This window comes from Anser anser (genome assembly GCF_964211835.1).
Source record: "Anser anser genome assembly, chromosome: 1".
Lineage (NCBI taxonomy): Eukaryota > Metazoa > Chordata > Aves > Anseriformes > Anatidae > Anser > Anser anser.
This window is the reverse complement of record NC_139720.1, coordinates 125,784,234-125,796,252: the sequence shown is the minus strand read 5'-3', so window position 1 is coordinate 125,796,252 and position 12,019 is coordinate 125,784,234.

Genomic DNA, 12,019 nt, shown 5'->3' with positions numbered 1-12,019 from the left:
TTATCAATGTGTAAATGTGGTGATCAGTGGCATGAAGTCTGTTTGGAGGCCAGTAACTACTGATGCACCCAAGGGGTCAATACTGGGTGCAGTCCTGTTGAATATCTTCATTAATGATCTGAATGATGGTGCAGAGTGCACCCTCGGCAACTGTGCTGATGACACAAAACTGAGGGGAATAGTGGATACACCAGAGGGTTGTTGTGTTGGTGTGCTCCCCCTACCCCAACCTGGCTTTTCACCCAAAACTCTGCTCAAATGGTAACCACCAGCGGGGTGGTGCTCAAGTGATAACCACCAGTAGCAGCAGTGATAGATGTGTCTGGTCGTGATGGCAGCAGCTGGTTTCATGTGGATTTTGGGGGAGACAGATAACACGCAATAGTCAAGGAGCTAGTTGAGCAATGTGCTCACCTGACCACAGTGCTGGTCAATGTCCAACTCAAGTCAGATTTGGAAGAAACTAGCATCTGCAGTCAGTATGCAAATATGACCACGAGTCAATCATATTACCTCATAAACAGTGAGCAACCCAAAGCCCACTGAGCTCTTGTACGATAGTAGGCTACATGATAGGATCTCCCCTTGGGCAGGGGCATCTCTCAAGGTTACGTCTGCTGCAGAGATCCCTCACGTCTTGCTGCCAAGAGATTCTGTGCCACTACTGATCCTTGATAAGTGATTAATAGCTGATTAAACTGTGTAAGCTTCACTAAAATTTTGTCTTTGTGCACATATAATCCTGTAGACATAAACTGTTGACCAAGTCTGGAACTAGGATTGGATCCAGCTGCACCTAGGCTCCTTATCTCCTCAGTTCAAGGAGTTTAGAAAGTGCGGTGTCCATCCTGAACCTCATGACTTAAGGGGAACATCTTCTTAACCTTTAGACATAAAAATTTGACCAAGTCTGGGATTGACTTTGCATCCAGCTGCACCTAGAATCCTCAGAGGAAGCATTTAGAAAGCAAGGGGATCCACTCTGAATCTCATGAATCAATGGGTCTCCTGGACAAGTGTATTTAACCCTATCTTCTGTCCTATAAATAACCAAGCATACCTAGCCATTGAATCTTTGTTAAGTGCAGTCTTATTTATAATCAAACTTTGCTAAATCACTGTGTTATCTCAATAAACATATTGATGCTTCTCTCTTGTGAGTGAAGTGCATTACTCCCCCTCTAACAGTTGTGCTGCCATCCAGAGGGACCTCTATAAGCTGATGGGAACCTCATGAAGTTCAACAAGGAGAAGTTCAGAGTCCTGCACCTGAGAAGGAACAGCCTCAGGGACCAGTATGTGCTGGGGGAAAACGAACTGGAAAGATGCTTGGCAACTAAGGCCCTGGGGGTCCTGGTGGAGCCCATTCTCAGCTACAGGCTATTTTTCCTTGTTTGCCTCTTCTGAAGACACAATGATAAAGTCTCAGAGAGGGGTGTAAACTAAGGCCTTCTCCTCCCCTGTGCATGACAGTTTTAAGGGAATTACTTTGGGGGATTCTGCCCTCTGGAGGTTTGGGCTTTGTATTATTTCTCTCTCCTTTTCTCTATTTTTTTCTCCCACCCCCTCCTTCTGATCTTTCCTTCTTTTTAGCAGCGCTGTACCTTCCCCTTGATGGTGCTGTCAGCTAGTCAAATCCTCTCCCTTAGTCTTTCACTCTGCTCTGTGCTCCTGATTCTCCAGCTGCTTCTTACCATCTCCCCAGATCCAGGGCATTGGCCACTTCTCTTCTGATAAACCTAGCTGTCCTATACTTGCATATTTTCCTGTCTTTACTGCTTGATTTACCCTTAAGCTCTGGTCTCCTCTTGCACTCACCTACGTGTTCCCCTACTTGAGGCTATATTTCCTGTGGCATTTTCAAGATATTTTGGCTAGCAATGCCAAAGTCCTTTGATCTGCTCTCTGCCTCATTCCCCTGCCCTTTCTTCTAGTGATTGTTTGCTGATCACCTCCATGTTGCACCATGGCCTTTCCTTTAGGGTTTTGGTCCTCCTCTTTCTGGACAAATTCACTCAAGCAGTTTTTGCCCTTAGTCTCACTCTTATCTTCTGATAACAACGAAACTGTTTGTGTGTAACTGCTACATCTCCTAGACTAGTAATTTTGTAACTGGCCTGATATTTCTTGCCTGGTTTGCAGGTTTTTAATACATACATGCAAGGTGCAGAACCTAAGGGTCTGAGTCCTTATCTTGATCTAGATCTACTTATGTAAAACATCCAGGTTGCTACTACAATGCACATGTTATGGTAATTGCTCCTTTTTTATTAGCATTTTGGGAGCATGTAAATTTGGGAGCAGCCTCAAACATTTTGCAGCCCACACAAAAATCATAGGAAGCAGGAGTCAGGGAAATGGCAATCCATAATACTTAGATACGGGGAACCTTCTTTTTGCCTCTGACAGTGTTGTGACTTTTTCAAATGCTGAGTCAATGCTTAATTAAGCACCGGGTCTGTGAAAACTTACAGGCAAGAAGTGCATGCATTGGCTTATAGTGTACACAGGTAGGATGCCCTTGAATTTTGGTAGGGTCAGAGCCCAATTTAAAGTAATGTTACTGACCACTGGATGTCACTGCGACACTGCAGGAAAGAAAATTAAGGTAAGGATTTTCAAAAGCATCCAAAGGATTTAGAGGTAAAGAACATAAGCCCTTATGACCATCATTTCAGCTTAAAGGCCATCCTGAATAGCTTTTGAGAATTTCCTTGATATCAGTTGGGAGCCTACTTCCTGCTGGAGTAGAGTGAGCTTTAATTTTGGGAGTTAGACACTCTAGTCTATGAAAAAAGTGTATTAATTAGTGTCATACTAAAAAGTATCAGAAAGGGACTTCCAAAAGTGGTTGCAGTGTTTTCTGTCATTGCTATGTGAACATTTTGATAATAAATTAAAATAAATAATATCATTGAAATAAAAATAAATAAAAATAAAATAACCAGGAAGACTGAAGGAGATTTCAAGAGATCTACTAATCTATCTCACCCTAGGGCTGGAATTAGATAATGCCAATGTTCATTTAATTTGCTTGTAACAGCTGCAATGATTTCATAACCTCATTCCGAAAAGAAACCCAGTCTGCTACTTTCAGATTACAGTTTCCAAACTCTTTCTATTCTTGTTCTTCCCCTTTGCAGTGATGCAAAGAAAGAAACTTAAGGGTTGTAAGGACATGCAATGACGTATAAAATAGCGTATGAAGACACAGAATAGCTGCATTATGAGATAATAGAAAAAGGGAAGTTTTATAATAAGGAAAAGAACAAGTTGAGATGACTGGACTACTTAACCACCACCAGAAAATGGAAAACTAACTATGGAAGTCGTGCATTTAGCAGGAACACTTGAATTCAGGAGGATTTTTTCACTTTTACATAGTTCAAAGGAAACCTCATTGTGGAAAAGGCTACTGAAAATAACAGAGCACTTACTGTGGCAAGATCTATGGGGCTTAAATTATCAGTGAGTCATAAATACGAAAATCAAGTCTGGTGTTTAGTTACAGTTGTGCTGCAGCTTCATGTCATGACTGTGCTGGTATGCACACCCAGTGCACCTAATTCATCAGTTCCTCGCATGGTCCAGGAATGTCCCAGCTATTCCTTGCATAGACTTGCGGGTTGGGTTGGCTTGAGACAGTGGACTAACTTGAAACTAGGGGACTGAGCGAACCTTCATGACTGAATATTTGACTGTTACAGGAGCCTGAACAGGTGAGAATTTCAGATAATTATGAATTTCCCTGTGGCAGCTCCTGCTGTATATAGCCCAATTTTTACACTTGGGTATGTTGATTAACCTCGTGTGTGGGTTTTCCCAAAGACTAGCTTAGGGATTCCTACTGCAGAAGTGATCAAATCCTACACAGATAAGACATATGTAAGTACTGAATGGTTTCTGCAGAAATGATCATGCAGGACAGTCTTTTGTACATAGGTAAGGTATTTAGGAGATCAGATATGTATAGTTAGAATTTATCAATAGGAATGAAGTGGTGTGGGGAATTTCTTCTGATCCAGACAAACATGCTGAAGCCAGGACTCCTGCAATAGAGACACCTGTCATCACCCACCTATGGCTGTGTTCCGTCTGAGATTTAATTTGCCATGAAGGCATTACTCTGTGCAAGATACCATTTTTTTTCTTGCTTTTTTTTTTTCTTTTTAGCAAGCACTAAGTCCATGAATATCTGTGCAACATGGTATAAAATTCTTGCAGAATGTCTGCATATCACATTACAGTGATTTTGCTGTGAAAATTAGTTTAAAAATAGTAAAAAAACACCCTGAAATGTCAGAGGAAATTTATATCAGTGTAAATAATTTTACTGCCTGCCATGCCCAAGCCAACCCATCTTCCCCCAAAACTGGAAGATCACATCTTCTCAGTGAGGCTAACTTTTGCCTACATTAGGTTGACTAATGCATATTTTGCTTCTTCCTTGATTTTTCTGCTGCAGTATAGCTACCAGAATTCATTTTCTAACCTTAGAAACAATGACAGCTTTTCAAGGCTGAATAATACTTTTCATAGTCTCACTTCAGTATTTCTTGTTCCCTTTCAGAGATCTGCTTATACATCTTAATTATTACATGGCCTTTGAATTTCTCAAGTTTCTCTATAACTTCTCCTCAGAAAATTTAAAGTAGATCATGCAATTATAAATTGATGCACTTTCACTAGAGGTTCTGGCCTGTGGTACAATATGTTACCATCTATTTTGATATGGTCTAAGAACTGCAGCCACAACAGGAATCTCCAAGAATAGCTAGTCTAGAGGATCCTTGCTTGACATGATGCCCATTAACAGAATTTCACAGATGGACAAGCCTGGGTTTTATTTATTGCTCAAGTTATGCCAGAGCTTCGTTCATAATTAATGATATGGTAGTAAACATTTTTCTCATCTCAGAAGTTGAATAAACATGACCTCCCCACCCCCCAGAAGGGAAGCCAAAATTGAGAGATGATGAGTATTTATTGCCAAATTGCTAGGCATAAATTCAATACCAAATGGGTAAATTGCTGAATATCAGCTAGGGCCTTGTGTGTCTCATGCCAAGAAAACAAAATGTTTCTTGTGAATCAATGAGGTTAATGGAAGATCCACAAGTCTTGGAACATTTTATTCATATGAAGGGATGTGCAACACTTGAACAAGAGTGGGTTTGAGACTTTCAGATATTGGACAGAAACCACTTCAGAAAAAAAAAATTATTATGTGTTAATTTTATTATGCTGTTAAATAATATAATCAAAGGATATTGTGATTTATTTATTTATTTTTTATTTATTTATTTATTTTCACTGAGAGAACATTAGAGGCCTTGCCTCAGGAAAATAATAAGGATATTCATTATGGTGAGTTTGCTTGTAGAAAATCAGAGATAACTATCTTTTCTTTTCTGAGACACAAATCCTATTTGGTGACAATAAATCTCTTACGGACTGTATTTTCCATCACAGCTTCATATATATTTGGATTAGAAATCCACCTTCTCTGATGTTTTTTCTAACTTTATATGTTCTGATTAACTTTTAAGATGCTGTCAGTTCAACAAAAAATCATCTTTAATGTCCTTTTCAACCCAGGCCATTCTATGATTCTATGATAAAAAATACTAATCTCTCTTTTGTTTCTCCAGATGTGGAAAATGTATGCAAAACACTCTCTTGTACTATGTATAAGAATGATAGTTTTCATTGACAAACTTAAGTGTCAAAATCGCATGACCAACAGACTAAGAGAAGGTAATACTTTCTTCAAGAGAACAAATTCTCTATGATATTAATTCCTACATTTTGCTTTTTGAAGTAAAGCGCACAACTTATACACACTAATAAAAATAAGGAAACATTTCAGAATCCAACTTATTCCAGTTATTCTTCTCCTAAACATTAAGAAGTTTAAATACTGTTACTTACTTGGAGCCCAGAATAATAAATATAATAAATAAAGTAGGCTATTGATGATCAGAGTGTTGGAGCACCTCTCCTATGAAGACAGGCTGAGGGAGTTGGGGATGTTCAGCCTGGAGAAGAGAAGGCTCTGGGGAGACCTTTTAGCAGCCTTCCAGTGCCTAAAGGGGGCTACAGGAAAGCTGGGGAGGGACTCTTTGTCAGGGAGGGTAGTCATAGGACACGGAGTAATGGCTTTAAACTAAAAAAGGGTAGGTTTAGTTTAGATGTAAGGAAGAAGTTCTTTGAGGATGATGAGGCACTGGCACAGGCTGCCCAGAGAAGCTGTGGATGCCCCATCCCTGGAGGTGTTCAAGGCCAGGCTGGATGGGGCTTTGGGCAACCTGGTCTGGTGGGAGGTGTCCCTGTCCATGGCAGGGGGTTGGAGTTAGATGATCTTTAATTTGCCTTCCAACCCAAGGCATTCTGTGATTCTATGAGTCTATGAATCTATGAAACAGTGAGAGGCTACTCCCTTAGGTACTCCCAAGGACTATCAGTAAAAATAAACAGCAGCTTACATCTAGGGCCTGTAATGGGTGACTTTATGCAGCCTGATGTATAGCAGACTTTTGGCATTGACATCAGTATTTTTTTTTAAATTTTTTTTTCATTAAAAGGCTTGCTCTAAACAAATGTTCAGATTTCCACCTTAAGACATCACATGAGAACTCTAATTGAAGTCTGTGACTACCTGCAGCACATCTTTACACAAACAAAAAGCCAAGTAACACTCTCCTGTTTTCTTGGAAGTGAGACTTCAGAAAGAAAATCCAAGTAGCAGCTGTTTAAAGTAGCTAAATTATGCTTTACCTGAAAGGTCCTGTTTCAGAAACTGAGTTTTTTTTCAGATCAAATGGTACAGACTTATAGAAAGATTCAAAAGAGGAAAGGTTGGGTGGAAAAGAGAGAAAGAGTTTTTTTTATTTTTTCTTTTCTTTCCTCTCTTTTTTTTTTTTAAATGTGTGTTTTTAAGTGTTTAGAATCATTTACACAGCCCCAAGGTCCCTTCTTTCACAGAGAAGACTAAAGCTAGAAGAGATCGCCTCCTAAATCAATACTTGAACGTTTGCAAGCTGACAGTTTAGAAAACCAGGCACGCATCTTGGCCTCTAATAAATGCTGTTTGGAGGAGGTTGCAATTATCTCTCAAACAAGCACTATACTTCTCAGCTATCTTAATAAGCCACAGTATGAAAATAGGCAACGCCATTCCCCAGAAGCCTTGGCAGATTTATAGGAACAGTCAAATAACAGCATTTTCTTTGAATGTTTAGTAGATGCAGCATAGGCACAGCCATCCTTTCCAGGTGTAAGAGCTTTTCTACAGCTCATTTTATTTTTCCAGCCTCAGCCGATGCCGACACAGAGTAGCAGCTCTCACACATTTTGATGGCCTAAGTATTGTCAGTTCTCATACATACTGATAGGCCAACTTGGTTTAGGAGTCCTTGGAGAAGGTCCTGAGGCAACCAGTCCTCAGGTAGTCCTTGGGACTGTATTCTGGCATTTAGGGAGAGCAGGGGCTGTTTCATTACACTATGCACTACGGAGTCTGCAGGGACATAGGTACCTGTTTTCCAGTGTAAGGAATGAGTGAATGAATTAATTAATCATTAATTTAATTTCTCTCAAGTGTGAAGTTGTTTGACACTCACAAAGCCAAGGAGCAGACTCTGCTCTCCTTCACACCCTGTTTAAAATAATGAAACAGCAGTGCTTCTTTAATTTAATATAGAAAGAGCTTGGAATGGGGCTTAATTGCTTTCAGATCACCTTAAAGGGAAAGTGGCTTTACCATAAAATTTCATCTGAAAACACTACAGAGAAACGAAGAAGCTCATGGATTCTGCTTCAGATCCTGAGCTATGCTGACCCCGAAACTGCCCTTACGATATTATTTAAGCACATATTTTCTTAACAAGTACAGTGTCTATTCTGCCAGACAAAGGAAGTATGATTTTGGGCTGCCACAAGTATGTTACAAATGACCTTCTGATTTTGGACTATAAAAAAGAACAGTGAATATGACTCAGAATGACGTTATGGCTTATGTTCTGCAAGTTTGTGGTTGGCTTTGATGAGGAATTTCTACCTGTTCCCCACCCCTCCAATTTGATAATTTCTGGGTTTTATCCAGCATGCAAGGATCATGCTGCTGGTGGCTGTTACAACCTGCAAAAACAGGTAATGCAGTTGCAGGTGCAGGGTTTGTCGTGGTGCACCATGTTGGCAGCAGCAGCAATTTCGGCTGGCGTATGCTTTTCTTACCTCCTGATCATGTATTCCTTTCTGCATCTCTGGTTTCTTGGACATGCTGGCCTGAGCACATGTTAGCCAAGAAGGATTAATAACACAAGTGCAGCCCAGATTCCAGGCTCACGAGAAGGAGGAGCAGTGGCCACCCTGGGGCTGGGTGTTGTTTAGCCAGATCAAATCTTTCACAAGGACAGAAAAAGATAATGTTGTCCTGGGTTTTCTCACTATGTCCATGGAAGTGAAAGGGGTGATAACATGTAATTTAGAGCATGCTCAAGTCCCCCTTTGGTGAGGCCTAATCCCCTGGCTGCTGGGTCCTGCTGTGCTCCTGGCATGTTTCCAGCATGCCGACCAGGCGGGTAGGGCCTCCTGGGGACATGAAGGGTGTGCAAGAAGGGGGTGCAGGGTGCAAGGGCTCCCCTGGTAGTCTGGGGACTGAGCTCTGGGGACACTAGGCTGAGTCTTGAGGTCTGTAACCACGCAGTCCTTGTGATTTATGGGGAATTTAGGCAGGCTTCACGTCCCTTGCTCTTGGTGTCCAGGCTGGAAATGGGACTTCACAATCCTAACTTCTTACATGTGTATTTTCTCCTTGAACATTTGTTCATTTGTTTGTTTGTTTTTTTTTTTTTTTTTTTTTTTCAGGAAAGTCTGCTTGTGTTTTCTACATTTATGCTTCCTGGCAGGTGCTTAAGAGACTGGTTGAGTAAATTACAACACTTAACTGAGCTTTTCTCTGACTGCCACAATCTTCAACACGTGCGAGGTCAGGTCTTCACTGCAGAGGAAATCCACTTAGCAATGTGCTAATTTACTTCAAGGAAAAAGATTACTGATCACAGTAGATTTCTACAACAGGTGAATGTGTAATTTAGAATGAATAATTTATTAAAAGTACTTAGCCTCATTATCTGCTTGTGGTAAGTCCAGAAGTAATTCAGAATGTTCTCATGTTTGCTATTAAAAGGTTTTTGCTATCTCTTTCTCTTAGATTTATTTTACTGACTTGCTCACTAAACTGTGACTTGGCCAGATGAGTTCAGGAATGGACAGGTGTGCAAGCTCTTCCTTTGCATATTGAGATTGAAAAATTGATTTATAAAGGTTTTTGGTGCATTTTATTTTGAATGTTTGTTTTCCATAAGTGCTTAGCATCAGTCCATAAAAATGTTATGGACAGAAAGCTCAAAATTAATCTTTTAAAAAGATCACATAATAAACAGAGCATTTGCATTACACTTAATGGCTCAGATTTCTGAACAATTGTATTTTTGTGTGTGGTTTTGATTTTTATTTATTTTTTATTTTTTTAATTAGACTTCTAAAAGACTGGTATGAGAATATGCAATGGAAGCTGTCAATCTTTTTGATTTGTAAATATCATGACATTTACTTAAATGCATTAATTTGGGCATAGCAATCTAATGACAGATTTCTGTTTTCAAACTAACACGAAAATATTACTTAATCATTCTTCACAATGATCTGCCTCAGTAGGATGGCCCAATACTACATTTCTCCTTTGGCAGTGGCTAGACCTACAGTGTCTAGCTAGACCGCATGAGGACATCTTCTGAGGTCACTTCACTGAAGGTGAATTTTATGTTTAAATAGAAGCAAGATGGCTTAAATAGAACATCTAAGAAAAAAAATGCCATTGGCGGGCAGCAGTCTTAAACTTGCATTAATACCACCTATCTTTTGCTGAAAGTTATAGAAAACCAGGACCAAAGATAATGTGGAGTGTGCAAATAAGAGATTACAGAGTCTGCCAAATCCTAGAAGATGCCAAGCACTCTGCTCTGTGTTTGCTCCCTTTTGTTGACAGCTGTCTTCTCTCAGGAACCTGGAGAGATGGAGGCTCAAGACACCATGTGTGAATACCGTCTAATGTGCCCTGTGGGGGTGATCCAGCCAAGCCATGCATTCTTTGAACAATGCCTTGTTCCTCTGCCACCTGTAGTCTATTAATTTGCTACAAGGAATGGTTCTTTGTCACCATGTCTGCAGTTGGGGACTCTGGGTCCACAGAGAGATTTGAAATTAGGGCACCATGTGGTGACACCACATCCTGCTGCACCGCAGCCATGGCACTTAACAAATAGACCGAATTAGAAAGTTTCAAACCTTTCCTTTTAAGCAGAAATCCCTTCTTAATTTTCCATGTGAGCTTCCAAGGAAAGTATTTTTGTTCTCTTACAGGTGGTAGGGACACTACTCCTCTGACTTTTCCATTTTAAATATATAGTGGCTGGGGCAGGAAGCTGGCTGTCAGTGAATCCATACATCCTTGCTGCGAAGTTTGTCCTTCACTTATCCTGTATGGGTACACGCTGGAAAATGCTGTGTTGCCAGCCTGAGTGCCTGTGGAAGCCAAGATCCAAGGGAGAATGTATAACAACCCTGTCCTATACCCCAAAAATGGATGAAACAGCACGAGAAGCTTACCTGGCGCCATGTGTTAAGAGTGGATCCACTTCTGTTTGTGGCGGTGCTTTCCACTACAAAATGATTTTGCATTATCTAGTTTAGTTTTATTATGAATAGCTGGTTGGTATTAATGTTGCTTGTGGTACTACATGTTCATAGCAAGAAAAGAAACAAGCAAAAAAATTGCCTGGGTGTGATGGAACAAAGTTTTGGTGAGTATAATGAGAGTTTTGAACTTTTTTTTTTTTTTAAGAAAGACTTTAATTACATGTGTGTGAGGGTGTGTGAAAAAGAGATGTAACGTAGTACAGTTTAAATGCCGTCAGATGTTTTACAGCTTTGATACCATTTTTTCTTTTTTTCTTTTTTTTTTTTCCCCTACAAAGGCTGATAAAATGTAAGTGCCGTTTAGGCATAGGATTTACAGTTACTCTATCATATGCCTTGAAAACATGCGTATCTACAGGGGATAGTAGTTCACGGAGAAAACAAGTTAGTGCTGAGAAGTTCAATTACTCCTGAAATATCAATAATGTAGCTGGAAGAAAGAAAAAACAACAGGCCACTTCCTATATTGGATGTATTCTCAAAACGTCTATAAAGGCTTGCTGCCAGCAGCAAGAAAGTAATAACTATAAATGTTGCTCAGTGGGAAGACTTAGTGATAGAGCCCCTCTGTTTGAAATTTTATCGAAGCCTTGTCAACACAGTGCTAACTTTCATGTTTTTGCATTTTTATTTTTATTATTACTTCTATTATTCTTGGCAGGTGCATGGGTCGGCAGGTGAACTCAGGGTCTCCCTCTTGGCACGTCTCTCTGTCTTTTCAAGTCACTCAATGTAAACCTGCATTTTCCTGGCCCTGAACTTTACTGAAATCCATTTTAAATGTACCATTCCTGATGGACCCTATTGCAGACTCTGAGGACCTGTAGGATCCTCTTAAAGAAAGCTTAAGCATCAGAGTGAACAATGTAATTGTATTCTTTAAATAATTACAAAACTGTTTCTGCAATTTCCTTTAATTGGCAGCTAGGGTTGAATTCTTTAATTAAAAAACGAAACAAAAAAATAAATAAAACAAACCATGTTCTAGGCTGCTTGAGGCAAAATGTTATGTGCTTTTTCTTCTCCTTGAGGTATTGGCCACCTGTGCCTGGTCTCAGAAGCACAAGATGTCAAGATCTCATGCACCTGAAAGAAACAGAGATTACTATGTGGTTGTACCATCACATGTGGGAGCTGACACAGCTTCTCCATCTCGTGGGATAGCCTTTTGGCAGAAGAGCTCCTGAGGAATCTCCTGAACTTGCCTCTGAGGGAGAGAGGTAGCTGACCTGAGGTGCTGCAAAAAAAGAGGCTGAAA